At 34.1% G+C, this 10,814-nt stretch overlaps 1 long non-coding RNA gene across 1 annotated transcript in view; it reads left to right on the top strand.

The window, feature by feature from the left end:
• The window catches only part of LOC114074819, a 2,399-nt gene extending 1,700 nt beyond the window's left edge, over positions 1-699 (top strand). The window contains exon 2 of the long non-coding RNA XR_003575109.1: positions 357-699. This is a non-coding gene — a long non-coding RNA (uncharacterized LOC114074819). The remainder of the gene's footprint in view (positions 1-356) is intronic.
• The last annotated feature ends 10,115 nt before the right edge of the window (positions 700-10,814 follow it).

Below are 10,814 nucleotides of genomic sequence, written 5' to 3' on the forward strand. Positions count from 1 at the left end.
CCCCCTTCTTTTAATGTTATATAATTTTGCTCAATTTCAAAAGCTTGCATAAGTAGTTGGTTATGGAAGTTTGGATATCCTGTTTGTTGTTATGTTGGTCTAAATTTGGCCGTTAGTGCATATTACTTGTTGGTTTGTGATTGTATCTATAGGAATGATATCCCTCTGGTTTGAAATGTTTGCTCTTTATTACAATTAAACACTAACAAAAAACTCCCTTTTTTTGTTTATGATGTCTATTTGCTAATGTCGTAGCATAAGTATTCATATCACTATTTCTTATATTAATTGTGTGAGTCTATATTTATGTATTTGTTATTTTTTTTGTTACTTGTAAAATCTGCCCAATCCCTCAGAGACTCTCTCTTCGCATTTCCAAAGGGGCCATGAAGGCCCTAAAATAATCTTATCGAGTCAGCCGATTAGAAATTTTGAAGAATAAATTAAGAAAACCGACGAACAGGTCCCAAAATTGAAGAATACGTGCAAACCAAGGAGTTAGAGATTTTGAACCAAGATCCAAAAAATTTATTTCAAATGTCGTATTTTGTTATTTTTGGGCCTAAGATCTTTTTTGTATTATTATTATTATATTTTTTTATAACTCTAGGACAGGTCGAATGGGCCAAAGGCTTCCAAAACAAAATGGGTCTAAATACCTTTCCAGGCGGATAGAAATCGGATTTGGACTCAACCCTCTCTCTCACTCTTTTTTTTACTTTCCTGTATATTTTGTTGATTGATTGCCGCTAGTCTTAAGGTTAGAAATTCACAAATCCTCGCAAGGCGCCACTATGTTCTAACAATTTAAATTAAATCGATCGACTTTAAAGACTTCTAAAATGACGTAAGTAAATTTCGCGAGTTGAATAATTCACTTAAAAGATAGGTTAGTATTTTTAACAAATACTAAGTAATTTTTCAATTCAAAAATAAGTTAAACAATTTTTAGCCAAATAAGTTAGTTGCTGGAAAACAACATTAGTGGGTATTTTAGGTTCCTTAAACACCTTCCTAAAATATAAATATTAATCCCCGAACCCCCTTAAAAGTTTTCACTAGGTTTACTGTTTTAATCTTTTGAAAACCAAGTTTTCTTAATGTTTCTTAAAAAATTAAGTGGAGACTCTAAAAAGTTGAAGACGTAAAATATAAATTATTTTCCGAAAATGTTTAAAATAGTGACCTAGTTTAGTTGTCTATAGTCAATGTACATTCAGAGAGAACCATCTTTTTTCTTTACAAACAACACTGGTGCACCTCATGGTGAAATTCTAGGTCTAATGAAGCCCTTATATAGAAGGTCTTTCAACTGCTCTTTCAACTCCTTAAGCTCTGATGGAGCCATTCTGTAAGGAGTAATAGAAATAGGCTGGGTATCTGGAAGGAGGTCAATTCGAAAGTCGATTTCCCTTTCGGGAGGGACTCCGAGATGATCTTCTGGAAACACTTCTGGAAACTCACAGACTACTGGAACTGACGTAAGAGTTGGGTTTCAGAGATGGAATCCTTAACCCGAACTAGATGAGAGAGATAACAAAATGAATTGACCCATAGGAGCTAAGCTACTACCCTTCCATTCTAAGATTGGTTCATCTGGTAACAGAAAACGAACAATCCTACAACATCTGCCAATCCATGCCTAGAATGGTCGAAGTCTACCATTTCTAACTCTACAAGATCTGCTGAGGTGACTTTCTAAGATACTGTGATAGGGCAATTTTTGTATACCCGTCTAGCTATAACTGGGTCACCAACTGGAGTAGAGATTGAGAAAGGCTCTGAGAAATTTTTTGGACTAAATCTAAATTGGACTGCTATTTAAGGAGTTGCAGAGGAAAGAGTAGCCGCTGGATCTAACAATGCATAAACATCAAGGTCAAAGACTCGTAATGTACCAGTGATTACATCAGGAGAACCTTCCAGATCCTGGTGAGCCTGAAGAACATACAACCTATTCTGGCGCTAACCACCACCTGTACCAGATGAGTTACCCTGTTGAGTTGGGCGACTTGCTGGTGCTGATGAAGTTGTAGATTGAGTTCTACCATTACCACCTCCTTGACCCTGTCTAGAAGGACAGTCCCTCAACATGTGACCAGACTGACCGCACCCAAAGCATCCTTCTTTTCCTGCGAGACACTCGCCTGTTATGGTTCTTACTACACGTAGGGTAAGTGAGGTAAGTATTGGTTCCTGAAACACCTCCCTAAGACTTAGAGCCTGGTGCTCTAACCTTCTGGTCATACCTGTTCTAGGAGGATAGAACAGTTGCTGACGAAGGGGCTGGAGATGAAAACTTTTGCTGACTCTGTGAGTGATTTCCACCACCCCATTTATGCTGAGATTAGTCATAGTTCCCAGTCCTAGCCTTCTTATTCTCCTTAGCCTGTTCCCTAAGCTTATTACCCTCAACCTACTGAGCATGAGTCATAAGCCTAGAGTTGTTTATATATCCAAGTAACACAACACTTATGCACTTAGTTTTCACAAAATTTGACACTACATACAAGAACTTATTCATCTGAGCCTTGGAGTCAGCAACCATATGAGGAGCATACATGGAGAGTTGGTTAAACTTTAGCCCATACTTTTGGACCGTCATATTTCCCTGCCTTAAGTTCATGAATTCCTGAGCCTTTGCTTCTCTCAACTCTATTGGGAAAAACCTGTCCAGAAAAGTCTCACTAAAGCAATCCCAAGTAATAGGATCTGCATATCTACCCCTGTTTTCCTTCCACTGAGTGTACCAAATATGAGCAACATCCTTCAACTGGTATGATGCCAACTCAACCCGATTATTCCCAGTAACTTGGATCACCTCAAAGATCTTCTTAATCTCATCCAAGAAATTCTGAGGATCCTCATTAGTCTGTGATCCTAAGAACTCAGGCGGATTCATCCTAACAAAGTCACCGACCCTTGCTGCAACTGATCCACCATTTGCATTCCAAGGAGCATGAACCTGATTGTTCTGGTAGGTCATATTCTGAGCCAACATCTATATAGCATTTCTGAACTTAGCATTTGAGACTTCCTGATCTGGGACTGAATGAGTTGTGTTTCCATTCCTGGCATTCGCATTCCTAGCATTAGCTCTATGAGGAGGCATGATCTGAAACGTAGAACGTCAAGTTAGAGTGGAATAAGATCATACCTTACGCACGATAAGAGTAATAAGAAAGTGAAGTTTTCCTAAAACACTTTGTAGCCTCCCTCTCATTAGATGTGGTGCACTTCACACCCATGAAAGGGACTCTACTTAGTGAGGCATTTCAGGCATCCTAGGAATCTTAAACATAGTGCTCTGATACCAAGTTTGCAAAAATCTTAAGGAAATTACTATACTATTGGTATTCCTTGTATTCTAATGATTGAGGGAAACAGATCATGGAAGTAAAAGATTAATGCACTAATTCTCCATAATTTGTTGTTTTGTTTAGCAAGGTCGAAATGAGAATGTACCTGAAACATTAGTGGTATTCCAGTTAAATATTACACAAGGCAAGCTTCTTATAATTTTTCTAAGAAGAAAAATAGTTTCTAAAGGTTAACAATTTTGATATTTATCATGTGTGTCTTTGGAAAGAGTTCTGGGAATCGTATACTTTTTAAATGTATTTTCCTTTGCAAATAGTATTGCCTTTAAAGCTCACTAGTTTGCAGAATGAGATCTCTCTCTCTCTCTCTCTCTCTCTCTCTCTCTCTCTCTCTCTATCTATCTATCTATCTATCTATCTATCTATCTATATATATATATATATATATATATATATATGTTTGATAAAATAGTATGTCAAAATTTTATAGTTCAGAGACTATTTGAAAAGAAAAACATTTCTATGTAAAATTTAATAATATGTTTTATTTTATTTGGAGAAAAAAACTTTTGTAGTTTTGTACTCCTTGTGAATTTCAATTGGTTTGAGCAATATGAAAATTCAGATAATAAGTCAGTGTTGTACTTTTGGTTTTCTGTAAACTTCATTGGCAAATAGAAACAAATTGTACAAAAAAATTTGTCCTCGTTGTTAGTATTCTAAATACTAATTGATATGTATAAGTGTGATTGCAAAGAAAGTGCCCAATGACTTAAAAGTATGTCATTTTGTTCCTGAAATAGGTGCTTCTAGGAATTAAATTTGACACATTGAAAAGGCCGGCAAAGAGAACTGAAGCACTATAATTCTTTCGTAGAATAATATGTCCAAAAGAGGTCTCATGCTTCCAATAACATTTTGATAGTGTGAAAATAAAATGTGGAAAAACTATTTTCAAATACATGAAAAATAATTTTGAGATCCTATTTAAAATCAGGAGGGTTCTTTGCTTATGACAAAGATAAAATTAGACTTTAGTGTCTAATTTAAAATTGGAGCACAAAATATGAAATTCGATGATACTTTTTTATTATGTTAGACCACAAAATTCTTAGAGTATTTTTGATAGTCCTTGAGTTTATTATTTTCTAGTATATCGTGTGACTAGTATGAAACTACCAACTATATCTATACTTGTTCAAAATGATTGTGTTATTTTATGAAAAACTATCAATTGAAATTTTGTGATTTTACATGAAAAGATGTGTCTATTAAATACAACAAATTATAAAGACATGAATATTGATGAATAATCATTTGTCATGTTTTCTAAAAGAAGCATTTGGATTATATTGTCTTTATTGTACTCCAATGAATTTTTTTTCATGGATAGTTCTATAACAATAAGATTGAAAGTTATGGAATGATACTTCTGAAAAGAAAATTTGACAAGGTGATGACTCTAAACAATGTTTGTATCATACAAAATTTCAAGAAATAGGAAGAAATATTTGTGAGAAAAATCTACCTCGCAGAGAGCTTTTAGAACTCAATATTTTTATTTGTTATTACTTGCTTGAGTCAAACTGTTTGTGACATGAACACTTGGGAGACGTCAGTTACAAAACCTTGAAATAAAATCTGATAAACATAGAAGTCTTGTCTAACTTTGAGTACAATAAATAAAAATGGGAAGTCAACACCATATTGTTGTGAAAAAATGTATTCTTATAAATCTATTGAAAGAATTTCTACATTTTTATATGAAGTCAACACATATTGTAGTGAAAAAATGTATCTCGTAACTTTCATAGACAATATAGCATTTGAAACGACTATGTCTATTTGCTGCATGGCAAGGATTATGTAATAAAAATGTCTTGATAATACAATATTGAAGTTGAAAATTAGTTGGGAAAAAGATAATAAGTGATGGGGATGGAAAGTATAAATCTAATTTTAAATAAATATGTTTGAAAAGTAGAATTTATCATCAAACTGCTACCCTATTAACCTCAATCTAATGGAAAAAATCTGAACTTTGAAGGAATTGATGGTTGCATTACTTATACATACATGTTTACCACAAAACTTGTGTGGAGGAACTATCCTTACCGCAAAAAGGAACAACAAAATGTTTTGTCTTTTCATAAAAAAGCAAGAAAAAGATTTCTTAGGACAGAATATATTCCATATGAGAAATGGAAAAGAAGAAAATCCAACTTTAAATATTTCAAAGTGTTGAGGTCTCTAGCCAAAGTCCAAGTTCCTGTTACTAAAAGGATTAAAATAGGACATAAGATAGTGGACTGTAAAAAAATTTAGACTTGAGTAGTCTAGTGAAAGGTCTAAACGACCTTGGAAAAAAGAAGGAGAATATACTTAATTAGGAGATTTGGATGTGTAGTAAATGTCAAAGGACATCTACTTTCTTCGAATTTAATTTTTGCAGCATTTCTTGCGTCTTCTGTAGACTTATCCTTTTGAATAAATGGTATCAACAGTGAAACTGGTTAAATCTTTAGCAATCCTATTGGATGTTGGTTGATCTTCCTCTAGAAAGTAAAGTTTTTTTTCAAAGTGAATCCTAAAAAGGAAAAATAATGTCGATGGAACTGTTGACAAATATAAAGCAGGACCAAAACAAGGTCTTGATCTTTTTGGCACATACTCGTGAGCGACGAGAATTATATTCATTTGAATGTTAATTATGTTAGTTGTGGTATATGACCTCCAAATGAATGTGAAAACATATCTTTTAAATAGAGAATTAGAGGAATAAATTTACATGAAGCAGCCTGAGGATTTTGTTGTTGCTAATAAAGAAAAGAAAGTGTGCAAATTTGTCACATTATGGACTAAAGAAAGTGATACCAATCAAACTTATTGGATGACAATGAAAAGAGTTCTTGAGAACTTAATATATACTCAAAACTACAGACCCAGCAGTATTTAAAGGAAATATTGATACAAATTGGATCATTGGAAAACTGAAGTAAAATCCATGAGTAAATATGTATTTAATCTTGGTAGAGGAGTAGTAGCTTGGAGAACTTTGAAAAAAGACATGTATCGCTAGTTCTACAACGATCTTTGAGCTAGGTGATCTAAATAAGGTCGGTGAATAAGTTGAAAGACATCCGAATTTCCGGATAGATATTTTTTTGTCCTAAACCATTGGCATCAATATGTATACACTTTGATAGTCACGATGCAATAGGTAGGGCATGGAGCATAATATATAACAGAAAGTCTTTTCATTTAAGACATGGACATTATACAATTAGAAAACTACTCTCTCTAGTTGAATTATCACAATTGACTATCTAAAGTCAAAGGTTAATGTGTTTGATACACTTAAAGAAAAGGCCTAACTACAGAGAAAGTTGAAATATTCATCTAAGGGAATGAGTCTACGGCTTAGGACAAGTCATTATGGTTGTAACTATATCTAGCTGGAGGTCCAAAGAGCTAGATTCAAGGAGAAAAAAACAGTTGTGACTGGCGGTTCAACATTGTCAATCAACTCTATGAATTCCATTGATGAAGATAATGCTCAGGAACAAGGATACGACATTAAAGTTTGTTAATGAGTTAATAAATCTTAAAGTTTTTAATGTTTTGCTAAGTTTAGCAGATTTGGCCAAATAGTGTATTTACGCGATAACACGTTTAGAAATCATCAATATAAGTGTGAAGTGTAAGTCACTTCAAAGAGAATGATTGTAAAAATCCCATCTCTCTACACACTCATGAAACTAGGAGGTGCTAATGATTTAAACGAACATAATCGTAAGAACCATAAATTCTAAAGGGTTAATTGTGTGACATGTCGTTGTCTAGGTATACACCAAAGCGAGGTTCAATGATATCACATCTACCGATTGACCAAGCATATTTAACATATGTTAACTACGAAAAGTCCAAGGGAAAACCTAATTATCTAGATGCAATTATTTCATGATTGTAAACTACACATACTTGTCAGTTTCTTTTTCTTGGAGTCATTCCTCATTCATGCAGGGGATTATTGGATTTTAAAAGGTGTCAATGGAAAATGAAGAGTTGCTAATTTTATAAAGACTTGTAACTTTGATGAAAAGTTGCGACTTTTACGAAAACTTGTGAAAGTTTTATCTTTTATGATAGGTGGTGACCTTTCCAAAAGATTGTGACTTCTCTAATGGTTTGTGATCTTTACGGTAATGCAAAATAAAAAACCTTTTCACAATACCATTTGTTTTCTATAAATTGATGGATTTCCTCTCATTATAAGAACATAATTTTTTTGGACTTCTTTAACTACTACTAAATCTAGTATTAAAAGTGTACTTTACTATCGTTGAGTAGTTCGGCACCATGGTTTTAGGTAGCGATATATCGGTGAGTAAGATCGTTCTATCCTGGGAGGATATATTCTGTAAACCTCGGGTACTTGAGCAGAATAAATTCCTTAAGGGACACTGTGCATTCAACGGGCTCTGTTATCTTTCTTTTTGAAAAATATTTTTATAATGTTTCTAATCAGTTTATGATTCTATTTTCTCAGCTAGTCTTAATTTTCTAGTTTTGAAAATACTCTTTACACTTTCTAGTTTGTTATCAAGTTCTTCAAAATTTTGATCTACGTATCTTAGGAATACAAGATGATTAGCCCTTTCAAGAGTAGGATTGTCCTGTTACTTCTGACCCTACTAACGTCGAATGCATTCTTTAAACAAACTTGAAAACTATGGCAAGGAACACCATTTTGACCTTGACATCCCCAAATTATAGGCAACTTTTATGTCTCAATAGATGTAACAAAATTGTATATATAATGATTTTCAGTGTGCCAAACATTAGTTTCCAAATTTTCTGCAGTGATGGTATAACTACTACATCCTAAAGGACTTGTTAGGGGATGGAATTTTCACATTGATTATGATAAGTGGCGGTAGAAGAGGATGTTGTCGAGCCATGACTTCTCCAGAAGGGTATTTAGGGATTTTAGCTGTGTGATATTCAGAAAAAATGCTGCAAAGTTTCCCCATATATTGTCTAAAACTGTCAAATCCAACAAGATAGTATACAGTGAAGTAAGGCCTGAGAACCCCTTCAAATTTACAGCTTTCCACTTTGATGAAAGTTGTTATTAGTTCTGTCAAAACGTAGTGCCTATATACTATGACATTACTAGGTATTTTATTGAGCACATCCTTATGATGATAAAACAGGTAGGGCCGAGGATCTGCTTTGGGAAGGAGTTCATTTATAGTCAGATGAAGATGTTCTTGTTGTGTAGTTATCTTACTTTGTTTTCAAGTTGAGTGATGACAAGAAGACTATTAACTACAGAAAAATTATTAATCTACACATTAATGGGGGATTTCATGTTCGCGTCTTTCGTAGATAGGGCAACTAGAAAAAGTTTACATTAATAAGTATAATGTATATTAGTATCGGTCAAGTTCTGCCCGGATGTTGTTTATGTTGGGGTTTAGCAAGTGTGAATGGGAAAAGAAAAGAGAGAATATGAAAAGTGAGGGAACTACTTTGGAGGGAAACTGAAAAGTCATATGCAAAGTGCAAATGAAAAGTCATTTCTCCCATATCGGCAAAACAAAGGAAAATTGTTGTCCTTATATAAGGAAACACTTCCATTGCTTCTTAAAGAGCTAAGAAGAAGATGCCCCCTCGCGCCATCGTCGTCGCTCGCTCGACCTCGGCTTCGGCTTCGGCTTCGTTACTTTCCAAAAAGTTGTTATTTTCCTAACAGACACAATTTTCCAAAAATTTGTTATTTTTTCCAAAAGACACAACTTTCTGGATAAAATGGGTCTGAACAGATTTCACTGAACAGACACGTTCCTTGCTGAAAATGGCTATAAAAGGAAGTCAATTTTCGATTTTTCAAACACTGAAAATTTTTCCTTCTCTGCATTTATTTTTCTCTCAAATAAAATCAAAGTGTTGATCGACTGAGTCTGTGTGACTTGTTGCTGTTCTAAAGTTCGCTGAAGTTAAAGAAATTTGAGGTACCGCTATTTCTTTAACAGGTTTAATCCGTTTTATCTTGGGAGAAATTAATCCATAACCTTGGGTACAGTGAGGGGATTAAATTTCTTAAGGACACACAGTAGTTTCTGTGGACTCGGATTACTTCTTGTATTTTATGTTTTTTTTTCTGTTTCTATTTATTAACCTTATAAATACAGGTTACTATAAGAATAACAATCTTAAGAAATTTAAAACAGTTTCTGTATTTGAGGTTTCTAGAGATTAAAATCTTTGTGTTTTTCTACTCTGCTTGAATTTTTAAAATTCATTCGATTAACGATTAAAAGAACATAAAAACTTTATCGTTAAATCAGAAACAGTTTGTGTAAAGATTTGTTCTTTACTGTTAGTATTTCAAATACTTAATTTATCTGCCATTTGTGACAGAAAAAAAAAGACTAATTCAAGTCAAACAAATGCTGGAATAGTAAGTGCTGCAACAACATCGGTTGCACATAATCGTTCAAATTCTGCCTTAGCGCCGGCTGAGAAACCTGCAAAGTTTTCTGGAATCAACTTTAAGAGATGGCAGCAAAAGATGTTCTTCTATCTCACTACGTTGAGTCTGCAGAAGTTCATTAATGAGAATTTTCCTGTTATGTCAGATGAAACTCCGGCTGATGAACGATTCTTGGTAACAGAAGCATGGACACACTCAGATTTTTTGTGTAAAAATTATATTTTGAGTGGTCTGCAAGATGATTTGTACAATGTGTACAGCAATGCCAAAACCTCAAAAGAACTCTGGGATGCTTTAGAAAAGAAGTACAAAACAGAAGATGCCGGAATGAAGACATTCATTGTGGCAAAATTTCTGGACTATAAGATGATAGACAGTAAAACTGTCATCATCCAAGTTCAAGAATTGCAGGTCATAATCCATGATCTCCTTGCTGAAGGTATAAATTTATTTAATGCCTATGTTAGAAATATTAAGTTTTCCCTTAATACTCACATAACCTTTAATGTAGGATTGATTGTGAATGATGCTTTTCAAGTGGCTGCAATTATTGAAAAGTTACCTCCATTGTGGAAGGACTTTAAAAACTACTTGAAACACAAACGCAAGGAGATGACTGTTGAAGATCTCATAGTAAGGTTGAGAATCGAAGAGGATAATAAGGCTGCAGAAAAGAGGTCACGTGGTAATTCAGCAATATCTGGAGTAAATTTTGTTGAAGAAGATTCCACAAAATTAAAGAAAAGAAAGAAAGCATCTGGTCCAAAAAGCAATCCTCCTAAGAAGAAATTCAATGGAAACTGCTTTAATTGTGGTAAACATGGTCATAGGGCTAATGAATGCCGGGGTCCTAAGAAGGACAAGAAAAAGAAGGATCAAGCAAATTTGGCTGAATCCAAAGGAGAAATGGACGATCTCTGTGCAATGCTTTCCAGATGTAACTTGGTTGGAAATCCATGAGAATGGTGGATAGATTCTGGTGTCTCATGCCATGT

This window comes from Solanum pennellii, chromosome 11, assembly GCF_001406875.1.
Source record: "Solanum pennellii chromosome 11, SPENNV200".
NCBI classification, from domain to species: domain Eukaryota; kingdom Viridiplantae; phylum Streptophyta; class Magnoliopsida; order Solanales; family Solanaceae; genus Solanum; species Solanum pennellii.